Here is a 19,223-nt window from a genome sequence, read left to right on the forward strand (position 1 = left end):
CATGAACTACTTCATGTACAGTGAGGAGTCATGTACAATGCTGGATTTTGTGAAATCATCCGCAAACAGTTCAACTTTGGACTTTGTGCTGGAGGGAAAGTCTCCAATGAAGTATCTGATGATGGTTGATTTTAGGGCATTATCCTAAGGATCTCCTGCAGAGATGACCTGTAACTGATAGTACTATGGGAGATATGTCAGTCCCTGAATTTACAGAATTTGGCTAAATAAACTTCTGCTGCTGCTAATTGTCCACAATTCCTCAATGATGCCCAGTCTTGATTACCCAGTTCATTTCAAAACCTGGCGCTCATACCACCATGATGGAGGGTATCCTCAGTGTGAAGGTGAGAGGGAATTCATCTCCACAATAACTGCAATGCTCACTCTGAATTATACTATCATCAAAGATCTGTGACAAGTACATTGGTTAAGATTAGGTCAAGTGTAAAGGAACATGCAAACGTACAAAATAGGAGCAGGATTAGACCATTCAGCCCCTCAAGGTTGTCCCACCATTCAGTCAGATCATGGCCGATCTGTTCAAGTCTTAAATTTCACATTCCTATCTACCCTCAATAATCCTTGAATCCCCTGCCGAACAAGAATTTATCCATGTTTGGCTTAAAAATATCCACTGATACAATGAGTTACAAAGCTGCATATCTATTTGAGAGAAAGGACGATGAGTAATTAATAGACAATGGACAATAGGTGCAGGAGTAGGCCATTCTGCCCTTCGAGCCTGCACCACCATTCAATATGATCATGGCTGATCATTCCTAATCGGTATCCTGTTCCTGCCTTATCTTCATAACCCTTGATTCCATTATCCTTGAGAGGTCTATCCAACTCTTTTTAAATGAATCCAGAGACTGGGCCTCCACTGCCCACTGGGGCAGAGCATTCCACACAGCCACCACTCTCTGGGTGAAGAAGTTTCTCCTCATCTCTGTCCTAAATGGTCTACCCCGTATTTTTAAGCTGTGTCCTCTGGTTCGGCACTCACCCATCAGCGGAAACATGTTTCCTGCCTCCAGAGTGTCCAATCCTTTAATAATTTTATATGTCTCAATCAGATCCCCTCTGAGTCTTCTAAACTTATAAAATAGTGCTCCCTGGTTGTTAGATTAGATTAGATTACAGTGTGGAAACAGGCCCTTCGGCCCAACAAGTCCACACCGACCCGCCGAAGCGAAACCCACCCATACCCCTTACCTAACACTACGGGCAATTTAGTATGGCCAATTCACCTGACCCTGCACATCTTTGGACTGTGGGAGGAAACCAGAGCACCCGGAGGAAACCCACGGGGAGAACGTGCAAACTCCACACAGTCAGTCACCTGAGTCGGGAATTGAACCCGGATCTCTAGCGCTGTGAGGCAGCAGTGCTAACCACTGTGCCACCGTGCCGCCCACATGTTGTGTAAGGTCCCACCAGATGAAATCTTTCCCATGTCCACTTTGTCAAGAATGTTCAGGACTGTATAACCCTTAATCAAATACTGCATACAATTCTGGTCTCTCTGCTATAGGAAGGATGTCGTGAAACTTGAAAGGCCTTGGAAAAGATTTACAAGGATTGGCGGGTTTAAGCTATAGGGACAGGCTGAATAGACTGGGGTTATTTTTTCCTGGAGCGTCAGATGTGGAGGGGTGACCCTATTGAAGGTTATAAAATTGTGAAGGGCAGGGATAGGGTGAATAGGCAAGATCTCTTCCCTGGGGTGGGGGAGTCCAAAACCAGATGGCATAGATTAAAAGTGAGAGGGGAGAGATTGAAAGGGTTCTTCAGAGCAACATTTTTAAGCAGAGGGTGGAGAGTGTATGGAGTGAGCTGCCCAAGGAAGTGGTGGAGACTGATACAATTACAGCACTTAAAAGGCATCTGGATGGGTATATGAATTGGAAGGGTTTAGAGAGATATGGGGCAAATACTGCCAAATCAGACTAGATTAATTTAAGTTATTTGGTCGGCATGGACAGTGGACTGAAGGGTCTGTTTACGTGCTGTATATCTCTATGACTCTAAGTCATGCCTCACTCTTATAAATTCCAGTGAAAACAAGCACAGCCTACTCAATCTATCCTCATAAGTTAATCCATCCATTCCAGGTATCAATCTAGTAAATTTCACCTTACTCACTTCTAATGCATTTATATCCTCCCTTAAATAACAAGACAAAAACTGCATTCAGTATTTCAGACTTGCTGTGATCAATGCCTTGTATAAGTGAAGTCCAAAATCCGAATTTTAATGCTCAATAATTCTCAAAATAAAGGATAGCATCCCATTAGGCCTCTTGATTACATGCTCTACCTGCATACTCATTTTTTGTGAATACACTAAAGATGCATACACCAGAACATTTAAATTCCTCTGCACCTCAAAAATCTTTAATCGTTTTTGATAAAAGTAATACGCTGCTTTTTCATTCTTCATGCCAAAGTAAACAGCTTCACATTTTTGCACATTATATTCCATCTTTCAGCTTTTTGCCAACTTATGCAACCTATCCATATCAATCAGTAGCTTCCTTATGTCTTCTTCACAACATATTTTCCTATGTATTACACTGTTTTCTGTAAATTTAGTTACCATGCCTTCAGACTGATGCCAATGGCCAAAGTTTGAGGTCTCAACACTACCCCCTGCAGGTCAACACTCACCATACCTTATCAGTGTAACACAGGCCCATTTATGCAAACTCTGTTTTCTGCCAGTCAGCCAATCTTCTATGCATCCCACGATCTTACCCCTACATCAAGAATCCTTAGACTGCTGAAAAATCCCACAGTACTGGTAAACAGACAATATAACACACTGATTCAAAAGAAATGGCAGCAAAAGATTGATGACTGTAGGCCATTTATCTTGGCATTTGTTACTGGGAAGATGGTAAAGTTTATTATATAGAATTGAATAACAGAACATTTAGAAAGACAAAACAGAATCAGAGTCAGCTTCATAAAGGGGAAAAAACTGTTGGACAAATTTATTAGGATTCTTCGAGGATTTGACAAGCAGGATAATGGGTAACCAATTTATTTGGATTTCAAAAAGGTGGTAATTAAAGTACCATACATTAGGCTACTTCATAAAGTAAACGTTAATGGCATTGGGGATAATATATTAACATGGATACAGGTTTGGCTAACTAATAGAAGACAAAGCTGGGATAAAATAAGCATTTACAGCATGGCAATCTGTAACAAATGAGGTGGTAAATAGATCAATGCTGGGTCCAAGTTAATTATGGTATATATTAAATAGGTTGGATAACAGAAGTGGAAGTGCTACTCAATGGCCACTGAAGTGGATGACACAAATTTGCGGATGACACAAAAATAGGTGGGAAGGCAAGTGGTAAGGCTAATCTGAAGATTCTACAGAGCGATATAGACAGTTTAGGTGAGTGGGCAAAAACCTGGCAAATGCAACACAATATGGGGAAATGTAAAGTTGTTCATTTTGGTGGGACAGATATGTTTTATTGGAAAAAACACTGCAGAAAGCTGCAGCACAGAGTCATTTGAGGGTACTCACGCACAAATCACAAAAAAGCAAGTGTCCAAGTGCCATGAGTAATAGGGAAGGCAAATAAACAGTTGGCTTTTATTTCAAATGGAATGGAGCATAAAAATAGGGAGGTCTTTCCTCAAAGTGTTGAAGGTAATAATTAGGTCACACTTGAAATGTTATAAACCATTTTGGTTGCCTTGTCTAAGAAAAGATATTCTGACACTGGAGGCAGTCTAGAGGAGGCTCACTTGGTTGATCCCGGAATGAAGGAATTTTCCTCTGAGGAGAAATTGAGTGGGTTGGGCTTGTGCTCATTGGAGTTAAGAAGAATGAAAAGCAAACCTCATTGAAACATATGTCAGGGCCAATGCAGAAAGGCTGTTTCCTCCTTGTGGGAGACTCTCAGATCAGAAAGCATAATCTCAGAATTAGGGGTCATACAGATAAGGAAGAGATTTTTTTCTAAGAAAGTAGTGAAGACATGGGATTCTTTACTACAGTGAGCTGCTGAGGTCTGGTCAATGAGTATATTTAAGGCTGAGATAGACAGACTTTTAAGCAATAAGGGATTCAAGGGTCATAGGAATAAGACAGGAAAGTGGAATTGATGAATATCACATCACACCTGATGTAATTGAATTACAGAGAAGAGTCAATGTGCCGAATGGCCACATCAGCTCCTCCACCTTATGGTGTTACGATTAGTAAAGTGGGAGACTGATGCATGGAGCTCATGGGAGTCCATTGAAATACATAATTCCCACATACCGTCACTTTTTTTTATTATCTGGCACATATAAGAGTGTATTGATTGATCAAATATTCCGGATAATCAGGAGGTTCACCTAAACAATGTAAAAACACACACCAAGGAACAGAAGTGCAATGCAGAGATTATACACATTATTGTTATACTTTATTTGCAGCATAAATCACTGAATAATAATGCAATTTTGCTTTAAGTAAAACTTACTGGCACAGAGCCTTCTCACTCACACCCTCAATTGACTACTCAGGCATTAGATTACTTACAGTGTGGAAACAGGCCCTTCGGCCCAACAAGTCCACACCGACCCGCCGAAGCGCAACCCACCCATACCCCTACATCTACCCCTTTAACCTAACACTACGGGCAATTTAGCATGGCCAATTCACCTGACCCGCACATCTTTGGACTGTGGGAGGAAACCGGAGCACCCGGAGGAAACCCACGCAGACACGGGGAGAATGTGCAAACTCCACACAGTCAGTCGCCTGAGTCGGGAATTGAACCCGGGTCTACAGGCGCTGTGAGGCAGCAGTGCTAACCACTGGGCCACCGTGCCGCCCATTGTAGTAGATCGCGGTATTTAAGGAGAAATTGACTTGGAGTCAATTCAACTGTTGACATTTCGTATGACCATTCTATTGAACAGCAAGTATATTTATACTGAGATATATAAATTTTAAAAACTATAATAATAGGACAGATTGATACAATAAGCATCACGGTATTTGAAGTATATAAAGTTTACCACTTTATCAAGAGTGCCTACTCATAAGATACTGATTAAAATAAAGTTTGCTGTATGTGGTCAAATATATGTGTGTCTTAAAGTTTCCCACAGATTCCTTTGCCTCCCCACATCCCTCTCCCCTACCCCGCTATATAAAGGGATAAAAGTTCCCTGTTGCTATGTGCTTTCTCAATGCCAGAAAGCTACAATGGTAATTGTAGCTACAAAGCTACATAAGAGAGGTTGCTCACACTAGTTCCATTTCAATCAGCAAATCCAGAGACACCCAAAGCTCGAACATTAATATTTGGTGTTGTTTCAAAAGCTGTTCTTTTGACTGACATTTTCTTCTCCACAATGTTATTATTTCTGCCAAGTGCAGTGAGTGATGGGGATCAGAAAATGGTTGACAAGTGTAACAGATTTTTATGTGATTTCAAGCACCCTTTCTGAAGATTAATGTTTCATATTTCCTCTTCTTTGCCTGTATTGCTGCCTGAGTTATAGTTGTGTGCCTTAGTCAGGCAGACTCTATGTAAATGTGACATTTTAATATAACATCACATTGTTACGTTGAAACATTTCATATGCTAGGTTCTAAACTATGCCTAAAGGACCAGCAGGATTCAAGACGATATAAAAAAAGGCTTAGATTCACAAACTCTTTTTAGAGAGTTTATAACTTATATTTTGATGAATTGAATTTATCTCTGTGAATCTCATTATTTTCCCATTCACCATTTAAATCTTTACACTTGTATAGCTCTGAGTAGTGGTGAAGCTGCATGGTCTTCAGAAGAAAGCGGACACATGTAGTTGAATTAATTTGACTTATCTGATCATTTGAATGTATTTGAGTACAATCTGCCCATTTTGCTGCAATTAATTTGCTTCTTTGAAATGACTGGATTATTCAAAGGTACAGTGGCACAAGAAATGACAAATTCACAAATAGCTCATAATGCATTATTACCTCTTTTAGGACAAGACAATGGCTGCAAAATCCAAGGAGTTACTTTGAAATATGTGCACTAGGCAATCTTGACAGCAACAGTTCTGTGCTGAAACTCCAATCTGACATGTTGTACTTAGGTAGCAGCCATATTTAAATAAGGGCAGTGCATCACAATCACCAGTGATGTGACTCTTCTCTACACGATGGGCAGTCAGTCGAAATCTGTAAAAACTATCCCATTGGGTGACACTGTGTGGGAGCATCTTAGTTTGTCCTGATCTGCACCACATTATTTGACCTCACTTAGGGAGCTGACACAATTTTGGACAGGATCAAACTATACTGTAATTCCACTGTCTAGGTAGCTTGCATATAGTCACTATCAAGTGCATTCATGATCAAGTTTAATTGGGACAAAGTAACAATGGATTAATGAAGCCTGTTGAATGACAAGCCAACAAGGAATCAATACTTCAGATGAAGCTGGAAAATGAAAATCAAAAGGTAGAACTGTTGGAAGGAAATGTCCCTAAATATTTTATTTTTGGTAGAAATGAGGAAGGAGAAACTTCAAAACTTTGAGGCACATCTTGAATAACTAGGATTAAAATACACATTGTTTTGAAGTTATGGCACATAATGTTGTGTCAAAGTGAATTCAACAGGACCCAATGCTCTGTTCTCCTCTCCATTTCAGCCTCCAGCTCGTCAGTCATGTCAGTGTGCTGCATGTCAAGGGACCAGATCAAACATTCTCTTTTCCTTTTCTTTTGGTTAAATACATAAACGAAACGTGGGTCAAACACATTTTTTCATTTCTTCTGTGATCTCAATGGATATGGCTAAATTACAATGATGGGAAGTTCTGTTAGAGAGGTAATAAAGAAAGAAATGTTCCAACATAAAAATAGTTTCCAGCTGTTTAAGCGAATATTTGTTACTGGTCCGGTAATTTTCAAAAATATCAAGTGAATTAAATGGTGTCCTCTATGTCACAAACAAAGTAAAATATATATCTCTCTTCCTGTTAATGTGTCTTTGCTTTTGTCCCACTCTCTAATTCTTTCTATGCCCCTCTCTTTAATTCCTTCACTCTAATTGTTTCAGTATTCTCTCCATAATTGTTGTTGCTCCCTGCTTTCTAATTTAGTTTGGATTGCACGTTCTAATTAGTTCTGTGTCCTTGTTTGCTTTTCTGGATGTGTGTCACTCTGTTAGATCTGGTAGAACCTGAATGGGTGGACAGTTAATATGGCTACGGGAACTTCCACCCTGCCACCCCTTCCATTGGGTTGTTGTTTTGAATGATCTTTATTAGCAAGTGAGCTGAACTCCTGGCAGAGACAAGTGGGCACTTATTCATGCAGTTCAAGCTCAAACAATCTTGCCTATAAGTAACTTTAACTTTAAAATATGTGTCTATTTGAGCAGAGACAGTGGAATAGCTTGATCCAGTCCTAAATTGTGTCAGCCCCCTCGGCGAGATCAAGTAACACAGTGCAGACCAGACATGAAAAAATGTCTCTATCTCTGGAAAAGGGGGTCTGGGTTCAAATCCTAGCTCCCACAGACATGTCATGACATGTCTAAACAAAAAAAATTATGCTGAACAAATTATAACTGATTTGCCTGTCCAGTGACTTTAGTTGACATAGCATGAGACTACCTGATTTAAACATATAAGATCCTAATGGGACTTGACAAGCTAGAAGTGGAGAAGATCCTTCCTCTTATCAGAGAATCTCAAACTAGGGGCAAAATCCTTTCTGCTGTTGAATTGATACAGGCAGTGGTGAGTTAATTGGGAAAACATGGCTGGATTGGAAAAATATGATGCGTGATGTCAAGAAAAAAAAGACCAGTTTTCCAAACAAGGTTGAAATGACTAGATGAGAATTTCATTAGTGTGGGTGAGGGGCCAATGAATTAACATTGCATTTTACTTAATCTTGCCCCATTCATAAGTAAGTTGCTGTTTTTACAGGCAGCAGAGAAAAACTAGTCTGTGATAATACCTGACTATAAAGTCGAGCAGATATCTGGCGACTGCTTTCCATTGTCTTCTCCAGCCCTCTACCTTGGCCAACATTCCACAACATTTCAAGGAATACTCCATGGACAGCACCAGCCTGCTTCCTGCTCCATTACGGAGATTGGCATCAGGCAAGTACCAGCTTCACCACATCATCATGCTCATCTAGCACTATTTATAATGTAGTTTAGCACTTCAATATTGCACTCTGGAGCTCACCAATAGATTAGATTAGATTAGATTAGATTAGATTAGATTAGATTAGATTAGATTAGATTAGATTAGATTAGATTAGATTAGATTAGATTAGATTAGATTAGATTAGATTAGATTAGATTAGATTGTGGGCGGCACGGTGGCCCAGTGGTTAGCACTGCTGCCTCACAGCGCCTGTAGACCCGGGTTCAATTCCCGACTCAGGCGACTGACTGTGTGGAGTTTGCACATTCTCCCCGTGTCTGCGTGGGTTTCCTCCGGGTGCTCCGGTTTCCTCCCACAGTCCAAAAGATGTGCGGGTCAGGTGAATTGGCCATGCTAAATTGCCCGTAGTGTTAGGTTGAAGGGGTAAAGGTAGGGGTATGGGTGGGTTGCGCTTCGGCGGGTCGGTGTGGACTTGTTGGGCCGAAGGGCCTGTTTCCACACTGTAAGTAATCTAATCTAATCTAATCTAATCAATACTACTTATATCACAACACGGCTGCCTGGCCACTTTGTGTGCAAGCTAGGGATCCATCTTATACATCAGAACAGGATGTATCTCACAGCTGTTATCTTGCTCTCTAAGAGTTCATTTACTTAACATCTACATAAATGCTCACAGCATCTCTACTTTGCCTTGTCTTTTAGCATATTGTCACCTCATTCAGAATACACAGGCTCATAGTAGTTTGATCTTACCTTTTTAGCACTATGGGTGGCATGGTGGTGCAGTGGTTAACACTGCTGCCTCATAGTGCCAGAGGCCCAGGTTCAATTCCTGCCTCAGGCGAATGTCATTGTGGAATTTGCACGCTATTGGCTAAATTAAACACTGTTACACCCTAAAAACAAAAGTTTGAATTACAAAATTTTTAATCAGACTTCCTAACCTTGGGGTCCTAAAGCACTGTCACTACCCACCTTCCCCTCCCTGCTAGCTCGGTCAGAACGTTGGGATCTCAGGAGTTTCAGCTTATCCCTGATGAAAATTCGATTTTGAAATACACCTGGCTGTTCCTACTTACCATACCCAGAGCATGGATGAAGACTTTGGGCTGCATAGGTTTTTCAGCTTGGTTTAAGTCCGCTGATGCAGTAAGGCATCTACTGGGTAAGTACCTGGTTTTCTTTACTTTCTGCTGATTTTGCAGACCTGGTTTTCACCTCTGGATGTGTTGGAGGCCTTGCGGTGTCAGTCGAGTTGGTTAGTTTTCGGAGTTTGTCAGTTCTTGGATATGCTAGTCGTGGTTAGTTGCAGTTCGTTCCCCTGGTTCGTAACAGGCCTGTGTCTGGTAGCACTTGCTCAGAAGCTGTTGGAACGTTTTTGGCTTGTCTTTGGATTGTACTTTGGTTGAGGTTGGAACCTAAAATCATACTGACTGTGTTTTTCATTGTGTTTCTGGTGTTTTCTTCTGAAGTAATTGGCTTCCCAGATATTGAGAGCATGTGTGAATGGATTTCGATTGAAGATGAATATCCATTGTCTCTGTAGACCCCAAACAGTCTAGGAGCAAATTACTGCAGATGCTGGAATCTGTTCTGAAAACAATAAGTGCTGGAGATCACAACAGGTTAGGCAGTGGAGAGAAAGCAAGCTAACATTTCGAGTCTAGATAACTCTTCATACTGTCTGCTAGTTTTGGTTTTATTGTCCTTTTTAGAGAGGAGGTATAAATTGAAATTCCAGGCTGAACAATAGCATTTGTGAAGTTAAAAATCACACAACACCAGGTTATAGTCTAACAGACTTATTTGGAAGCACTAGTTTTCGGACTGCCGCTCTTTCATCAGGTAGTTTTAGAAGAGGATCATAAGACATAGAATTTATAGCAAAAGATTACAGTGTCATGCACCTGAAATGATATATTGAACAAACTTAGATTGCTGTTAAGTCTTTCATCTTTTAGAATGGGGTTGCAGGTTTTATTTCATTAATATGTAAATCCCAAGACTTCTTTTAAGTCACATTCTCAAGATAACTAGGTTTTATAAATAAAAGTGAAATCTCAGCTCAGATAATACATTAAAGGTATGAGGTTAGAGTCTGTCTGTATCCCAATCTTGAGTCAGACTGGTTCTATTTCCAAAGTAGGTATTTATAAAATATTACATGGATTGTCTGCCTGCAGACTGGGCACTTTTTGAGCAAAATAGAATGAGTCTGCAAATATAATTCTGCAAATGCAAATTCACCCCATAGATTTATATGTGTGTGTATGTCCATGAGAGATTAGGAGAGAATGGGAGTATGTGCATGTGCATGTGTGCAATGAGTGCACATGAGAGAGTATGTGTTTGCATGTGTGCATGGTTGGTCTTGCAGTGGTGCCATGACAGGGTTGTATGGTGTTGTGGTTGATATTGTCCTGAAAGCTGGGCAGTTTGCTGCAAACGACGGTCTGCTTAAAGTTTGGTGATTGTTTAAAGTTAAGAAATGGAGGTGTAGGGAACGTCTTGGTGAGGTGTGCATCGTCATCGATAACATGTTGCAGGCTATGAAAAACATGGCATAGTTTCTCCAACTCTGGGAAGTACTGGACAATGAAGGGTACCTTATCGGTTGCATCCCATATCTGTCTCCTGAGGAAGTCATTATGGTTTCTCGCTGTGGCATGTCTGAATTGGCGATCGATGAGTTGTGCATCGTACCCTGTTCTTATGAGGGCATCTTTCAGCATCTTTAGGTGTCCGATGCGTTCCTTCTCATCTAACCAGATCCTGTGTATGCGTACGGCTTGTCCATAAGGGATGACTGTTTTAATATGTTTAGGGTGGAAGTTAGAGAAGTGTAGCATCGTGAGGTTATCTGTGGGTTTGTAGTAGAGTGAAGCACTGGGGTGTTGGTCCTTGTTAGAGATGCATGTGTCCAAGAATGAGACAGATACTAAGGATAGTCTATTGTAAGTCCAGTGGTGGAATGAAACATGTTGATATCACTGTAGTTTTTTCAGTGACTCCTCGCCATGAGTCCAGAGAAAGAAAATGTCATCAATATATCTGGTGTATAGTGCTGGTTCGAGGTCCTGTGCAACAAAGAAGTTTCGTTTGAACTTATGCATGGAAATGTTGACATATTGGGGTGAAAATTTGGTCCCCGTGGCTGTTCTGTGTGTTTGGATGAAGAACTGATTGTCAAAGGTGAGAATGTTGTGATTGAGGATGAAGCGGTTGAGTTGTAGGATGGTGCTCTGAGATTGGCAGTTGTTGGTATTGAGTACTCAGACTGTTGCTGCAATGCCGTCATTGTGGGGGATGCTGGTGTAGAGTACTGAAGCATCCATTGTGATGAGGAATGTTCCCAGTTCGACTGGTCCATGGGTGCTGAGTTTCTGTAAGAAATCTATAGTGTCATGACAGAAGCTGGGGTTCCTGTGTACAAAGGGTTTCAAGGTGCCTTCGACATAGCCAGAGTGGTTCTCACATGGGATTCTGTTGCTTGATATGATGGGACGTCCTGGTGTGTTGGCTTAGTGTATCTTCAGAAGGTAGTAGACATCCCCTATGTGTGAGATATTGAGATGAGAGCGCATACGGAACTCTGAAGGACTGGATCAAAAGTCCTGATCAATATGTTTAGTTCACGGGTGTGTTCTTTGGTCTGATCGGCCAGTAGTTGCCTGTATGTTCCTGGTTGTTCAGTTGTCAGTACACTTCCTTGCAGTAGTCCATTCTGTTCTGAATGACAGTGGCTCCTCCTTTATCTGCTGGTTTGATTACAGTGTTGTGATTGGTTTTGAGAGCATGGATGGCATGGTGTTGTGATCAGGTGATGTTTAGCTCTAGCTTGTGGGTGCGGCTGATGAATGTGACATTTGCACATTTCCTGACAGTTTGAGTAGGATGTCAAGCTCAGGGCAGTGGCCCTCCAGAGGGCTTCAAATCAATTCCTTCTTTGGTTGCTCCAGTACAGATCTTTCTGATGACTGATCCAGTTCTTTGGTTGGCTCATTGGGATCACTGCTGACATCTTGGAAGAATTCCCGGAGTCTCATTTGTCCGATGAATTCTTCCATGTCTGTTGCATGGTCCATTTTGGTGGTGGGGCAGAAATTGAGCCCTCGGCTGAGAACTTCAATTCCTTCCGATTGAAGGGTTTGGTCTGATAAGTTGATGATCCATTTCCCTGTGGTAATAACGTTTCAACTGTGGTTCCAAGGGAGGTTTGGCTACTGTTGGTGATGTCAAGTTTCTCCAGTTTCTTGTTCTTTGTGTGCATGTACTTGGTGTAGTTTTGTCACCTTAGTGTTGCATAACTGTACTACTGTGTCTTGAGCGCACTTACACACACACACTCTTACAGACCCACATACTCACGCAGACCCTTTCTCATGCACACGCTCTCTCGCATATACACACACATACACCGCCACACTCACACCCACACAAACACCCTCTCACAGACATATACTCCATCACATTCACACACACACACTTTACCAAGTATACACACACTCTTTCACGTGCACTCACTCACACGTACACACTCATCTGCACACACTCACTGTCTCACTCTATCATGGACACACATATCAGTCTATTTGGTGAATTTGTATTTGCAGAATTATATTTGCAGATACACTCTATTTCATCAAATGCTTCCAAATAAATCTGTTGGACTATAACCTGGTGTTATGTGATTTGTAACTGGTCTACCCCGTCCAACACCGGCACCTCCACATCAATAGTATTTGCTGCAGCCTCAATTCAGGACTTTGCCCAATATTTTAGATATTGAAAAAGTCCAGGGTCTTGTCCAGTATTTTAAATGATGGAGATTTTTGCTTGATCCTACAACTCTCTGAAGTGCAGCTGCATGGCCTTCCATTCTCATCTGAATCGCAGATGGCTAATGAGAATGAAAAAACCAGCCACCACACTGAGTAGGCGGAGTGGTTTTTACTGTCTGAGGGAGCAGGCTCTCCTTGTGAGTGATCTGAAGCCCTTCAATGGCAATTGCATTAATGAGACATTTACACAATACAAATTAAAGACATCTGTAATCACAGAACACTACATGTTGTCTGCATTCAGCAATCAACTATGTCAAATATAAATCCTGTTCACAAGCAATCTTACCCATGTTATTGATCATGAAAAATTGATCACAGTCATCTATGTAATGCAGAAACAATCACAGGCAAATGTAAGAGTGTCTGGAACATGCCAACAAATATCATCGCAATACCACTATAAAAACATTTTGCACATATGGACAAGTGCCCAACTCATGGATTGGACCAGACTGCATCTCAAGATGCTCACTTGTTTTCTCACCTGAATGCTCGCAGCCTTACCTGGCTTCATCCTTTTGTGCTTTTTTTCCTTCAATCCAAGATAATAGGCACACAGTAAATCAGTCCTGTCTAGTCTTTCGCACAAATGCAAATACCAAGCCAGGCAGTTTGTCAAGTTGTCTGTTGCCATCAGTCAAGGGGGTGAACATACTGTTGGATATTGCCATGCTGTGTCAGCCTCATACCTGCACCATGTGCCAGCAACTAAGCAGAAAACACTTTGCACGTGCTTCAAGTAAATGCCATGTCTCAAAGGCAAAGGAGAGTGGTGCTCACTTAAGTCATGAGACAATCTTCAGTCAGGGGGTTCCAGCACAATAACTTAAGGGCAAACTCCAGTATTAGTCCTGGAGCTTGGGCATGGTCATTTAGTCACTTGGTGTGGTCAGAGTCAGGTTCCTGACATTGTAGGAGTTGAGGAGGTGAATGTCAGGTAGCCCAGTACCCATCTCAACTCCTTCTGTGCAATTGTGAGTTGCTTTCTTTGGGAATGAAAATTTGGGTGGAATTGAGGGAAGTGAAGCTTTTAGTATGAGTATGTGGTGGGAAATGTGTTGAGGTGTCTTAGTGAGTAGGTAGGTCAGAAACATGCATAATTAGTGGTGTTGGGGAATTGGGTGGTTTCAAGCAAGTGAGAGAAGATGTTGCATGTGCTAGTCGGAGTGGTGGACCATGAGCCTCGGGTGGAAGTGTGTGCAAGAAAATAAACATATTGAGTGTAAGACAGCAGAAAGAAGATGATGGCACTTCCTGCAACAAAGCAGAGAATGTCATTGACCTTCTCTCTACACTGGTGTCCTATCCTCCTCTGCCATACCGAGGGAAAGAGGATGTCCCTCCACTAGGGCATCCAGATTCCTGTCTGCAAAGTGAGGCGCCAATCATCTGCCATTCCAGGCAAATGTCAGAAATTGTGCAGGGTGGCTCTGGGCGTACAGTGCTTGACCAGGTATGCAGTGGCGTTTTAAAGTAATCCACAAAAATAAGTTTGCTGAAATATTGTAAGAGTCACTATAAGGTGCAATGCTCTGATGGGCATTAGGGAAAGAGTAGTGGCCTTGCAGCCCTAAGGACTTTCATTCTTGTAACTGCAGGTACAAAAACAGTCAATCAGATTTAATGCAACAATAAAGTTACAAATCTAATATGTTATTTGCAAAGCAGTATCACCTGTCACACTTACATGTCCTCAGAGGTTTTCCGTTTTAATATCTTTTCCACTATGTCTTGTAAAGGGTTTTCCTGGCCAGCAGTGTTTGACTTGGTTTCCAGCTGGCTCCGAAATAAAGTGCAGGCAGCAGGAAAACTATGAGGCCCTGGCAGCAGCAAGCATTGCTGCCACTGGTGAGCTCTTGCACAAGAGTGGTGAGTGGAAGGCTGGGTCAAATCTAGTGCGTTGAGCAGGGGAGAACTTTGCCAGATATTTCACTAAACGTCACAGACGAAACCCTTCAGGAAACTCTCTTAAATTAACATTGAGCCAATATTTTGAGAAAATTCAGTGCTAGAATCACTGTTTAAAAATAAGGAATCTTTCATTTTAAACAGAGAAGTGGTGTTTTCTTGTTTCCTCACAGAGGTTTCTGAGTCTTTGGAACTGTCCTCACAAACAGGTAGTGGAGGCAGAGTCTTTTGATTACTTTAACGCGGTGGTCGATAGCTCCTTGGGGAGCAAAAAGGCTACAGGTTATCAGCACAGGTTGGAATGTGGATTTGTAGTTGCAATCAGATCGGTCATGATATTGTTAAATGGCAGTGCAGGCTCAAGAGGCTGAATAACCTACATCTGTTCCTTGTTCAAGTGTAGGACTAGATGGGGAAGTTGCCATGGGTCTGCCTTGACAGGCCAACCACAAGGAAAGTTCACCAGGAATCACAAGAGGTCCAGAAAGAGAAAATACTTTGAAGTAATGTTTGTTTCTTTGTGAAATAGGAAGAATATTAATATGCTTGGATCACCACAAGGAAACTTTGAGCTTGTCCTGCTTCCCTAACAAATATGAGATAGTCCTGAGCCATCTCATCACCACACTGTGGTGTTCAAGAGCCCACCCTTCAGTTCCGCAGGACAGTTCCTGCTGTCTGAAACCCTACAGACCGGCCAGGATAGTGATAGGGTCAAAAACAGAAATAGCTGGAGAAACTCAGCAAGTCTGGCTGTATCTGTGGAGAGAAAATAGAGTGAACATTTCAGGTGCAGTGACCCTTCAGAACCTTCAGAAACATTAAGTCTGCTTTCTCTTCACAAATCCGGCCAAACCTGTTGGGTTTCTCCAGAAATCTGTTTATGCTTCAGATTTCAAACATAGACTCATAGAGTCATAGGGATGTACAGCAAGGAAACAGACCCTTCGGTCCAACCCGTCCATGCCGACCAGATATCCCAACCCAATCTAGTCCCACCTGCCAGCACCCAGCCCATATCCCTCCAAACACTTCCTATTCATATACTCATCCAAATGCCTCTTAAATGTTGCAATTGTACCAGCCTCCACCACATCCTCCGGCAGCTCATTCCATACACCTACCACCCTCTGCGTGAAAAAATTGCCCCTTAGGTCTCTTTTATATCTTTCCCCTCTCACCCTAAACCTATGCCCTCTAGTTCTGGATTCCCCCACCCCAGGGAAAAGACTTTGTCTATTTATCCTATCCATGCCCCTCATTATTTTGTAAACCTCTATAAGGTCACCCCTCAGCCTCCGAAGCTCCAGGGAAAACAGCCCCAGCCTGTTCAGCCTCTCCCTGTAGCTCAGATCCTCAACCCTGGCAACATCCTTGTCAATATTTTCTGAACCCTTTCAAGTTTCACAACATCTTTCCAATAGGAAGGAGACCAGAATTGCACGCAATATTCCAACAGTGGCCGAACCAATGTCCTGTACAGCCGCAGCATGACCTCCCAACTCCTGTACTCAATACTCTGACCAATAAAGGAAAGCATACCAAACACCTTCTTCACTATCCTATCCTATATCTGCACTTCTTCGATTTATTTTAGTGATAGGGTCAATATGGCTGAGTTAAAATCTCCAGGTCCTCATATCCAGCTCCTCACATTATCAATTCTCAATTATTGCAAAGATTGGCTTTCAATTTTCTTTTCTGATATTCACTGACAATAAAACAGTTTTTTAAAAAAACTTCTTTTTAATTCTTCAGTCTTTCTTCTCAATTGGTACTGAGTTACTACCTTGTAAATTACACCATTTGGCTTCAAAACAAATTCTGAGTATGTTCCACATCTCCCTATTCTGTGGCAAAGAAATTGTTATTTTCTAAATATATTCCATTGTAAAAGTTTCGCTGATAGAGAGAGAGATAGGAGAGAACTTATGTTGATTATATATTCTGGCAGAGATCAGTTAGGCTGAATGGCTTGTTGTTATGCAGTACATTCTATATAATTCAGTGTAATTTCCTCACATGCTTCTAAGCACAGAAAGCTGCCAAAAAACAGACTTACACCACAGGAACATCAAGTTGTGGGTAATAACCTGAACCCAAAATTTATGGTCAGATTACATTCGGATTGTGCCCAGGTTGGAGAAAAAAGAAAATCTTCCCTCTGATATTTATGTACCTCTACACAATTCAATTTTGCTCCATCCATTCAACATATGGAAACTCAGTGCTCCAATTAAACATACTCCCTGGTTACAAATACAACTACTGTCCAGGCCTGGCCACAACATCAATTCCGATTTAAGCTTGTGAATTGCACATGGGCTAAATTCTAACTTGCATTCATTTTTTATGAACTTGCAAGTTGTATGGCTTACAAAATTCACTTTAATTATATCTTTCACTGGTTCATCATTATTATTTTTCAATCTTCATTCTTTTGGTAAAAAAACATTTACTCTTTGTCCTCCAAGTCCAGGAATTACATTTTAATTCATTCTGAAGTGCCAATATTCTTTTTGAAGTGAGGGCTAAAATGAAACACAGATCTTCTCCCATTGTCAGCAAGAGATAATGAGGGAGTGGGTAGAAGTGGCCAGAATGTACGTGGGAGTGGAACCCTCTGCATCTCAAATATGGAGGCAATAGCCCTGTGGAAGGTAAGGTAAAACCATCATAATCTTACCAGTCTATCAGACTGATGTCTTATGAAAGAAATTACTGGTGTTGGTTTAATCACCTCAGGAGAGGAGAGAGGTTGAGAAGGATAGTCCATCATATTAACATGAGCCACTGCAGAAATTGAACTGGAGTCTCTCTCTGCATTGCAAACTGTATCCAGCTAACTGAGCTCTGATATGGACAGGTTGAATCTCCATGCATGGGAAGCATGGAGCTTAATTGATACTGGGTATTGCAACATTCCCAGACGATGATTATAATTTTATTTTATAGTCACAGAAATGAAAATCCATCAAGGAAAGTCTGGAAACAATGAACCCCTTTCTGCTAAACTGCACAGAAATACAATAGTTCTGACTGCTTGAAGCTGACATTCTTCATTAGCTCAACTCTCACATTGCTTTCCATGCAGTGGGGCTTGTTACTTTGGTGAAACCTGTCATGTACCCTTGGAGGCAGACATCTGACCTGAGAATAAAAATAAATGATGGCAATCTAAAATGAAAACTGTGGATAACTGAGAAAGAATCAGAGGCTTACAGTAACTATGGAATAGATGGAGGCTAGTGAGATGTATAAACATCAGCATGGACCCAATGGACTGATAGGTCCACTTCTGTGTTACAGAATCTACCCCTAAGGAGTCAAAGTTTCAAGCAAGGTTCCTTGCAGAACTCTGAACAGCAATTATGTTTCACACAAGTCTTAGAATCTCAGCTGCCTAGTCAAAGCCTTTGTTCATTAATAATATATTAATAGATATTAAGAGGAAACTTTTTCTTGCTTTTTATTTGTTTTTCCCATATTCTTCCGTGTCTTTTCTCACTTCTTTTGGTAGGATACTGTAAATAAAGTACTGAAGAGAATTAGCGACTTAAGGACAGATGTAGAATAAGGGGTCAATGTTAATATGTAAATAAGATATCTACATCACTGGTGATGAAAGGTCACATGACTATCAGAATGTCTGGGAAATGGTTCTATCTGGAAGTCTTATGTGAAGTATTACACTCGAAGATCATGTTCAATAAAAGGTAATGTTTATTGACAGCCAGGCCTCCTGTAGTCAATCCTGATGATAGACATAACGAAACAAAATTTACAAATGATGATAACTGACCTTTCTGTTTATAGGTAAGTGTTGTGACAAAATGCAGTAATTTCTATAGGAATTAGTGTTAAGTAGGCTTGCGTGATTAAAATGCTTTTTATCTTAAAATATTAAAGAGGAGCCAGTTTTTTAAAAAAAGTACAGCCATGTATTTTATTTAACATATGATAGAATGGTAGAAAAAATACTTTTTTCCAAAACAGATGTTAGACATGCATTCAAGAAATGATTTTAGATATCCTTTTGGAGAGAACCATGTGAAGGATATGATGAGGAACAACAGCTTATAAGCTTTTAAATAATGAAAAGTCTGAAAGACTCTTTCACAGAAGCATTATGAAACAAAGTATGGTGGTTAAGGAGATGTTATGTTGGATGACCAAAAGTTCAGTCAAAGACAGAAGTTTTAAAAAGTGTCCTGAAGAAAGAAAGCAAGAATAGTAGGGAGTATATTCTGGAGTTTTGGACGAAGGCAACCAAAAATGCAGCCACCAATTGCAGCAAGATGCACTGGTTGTTTCTTTTC

This window comes from Chiloscyllium plagiosum, unplaced genomic scaffold, assembly GCF_037043375.1.
Source record: "Chiloscyllium plagiosum isolate Xiang-an unplaced genomic scaffold, Cpla_swu_hap1 HiC_scaffold_11, whole genome shotgun sequence".
In the NCBI taxonomy this organism is placed as follows: Eukaryota; Metazoa; Chordata; class Chondrichthyes; order Orectolobiformes; family Hemiscylliidae; genus Chiloscyllium; species Chiloscyllium plagiosum.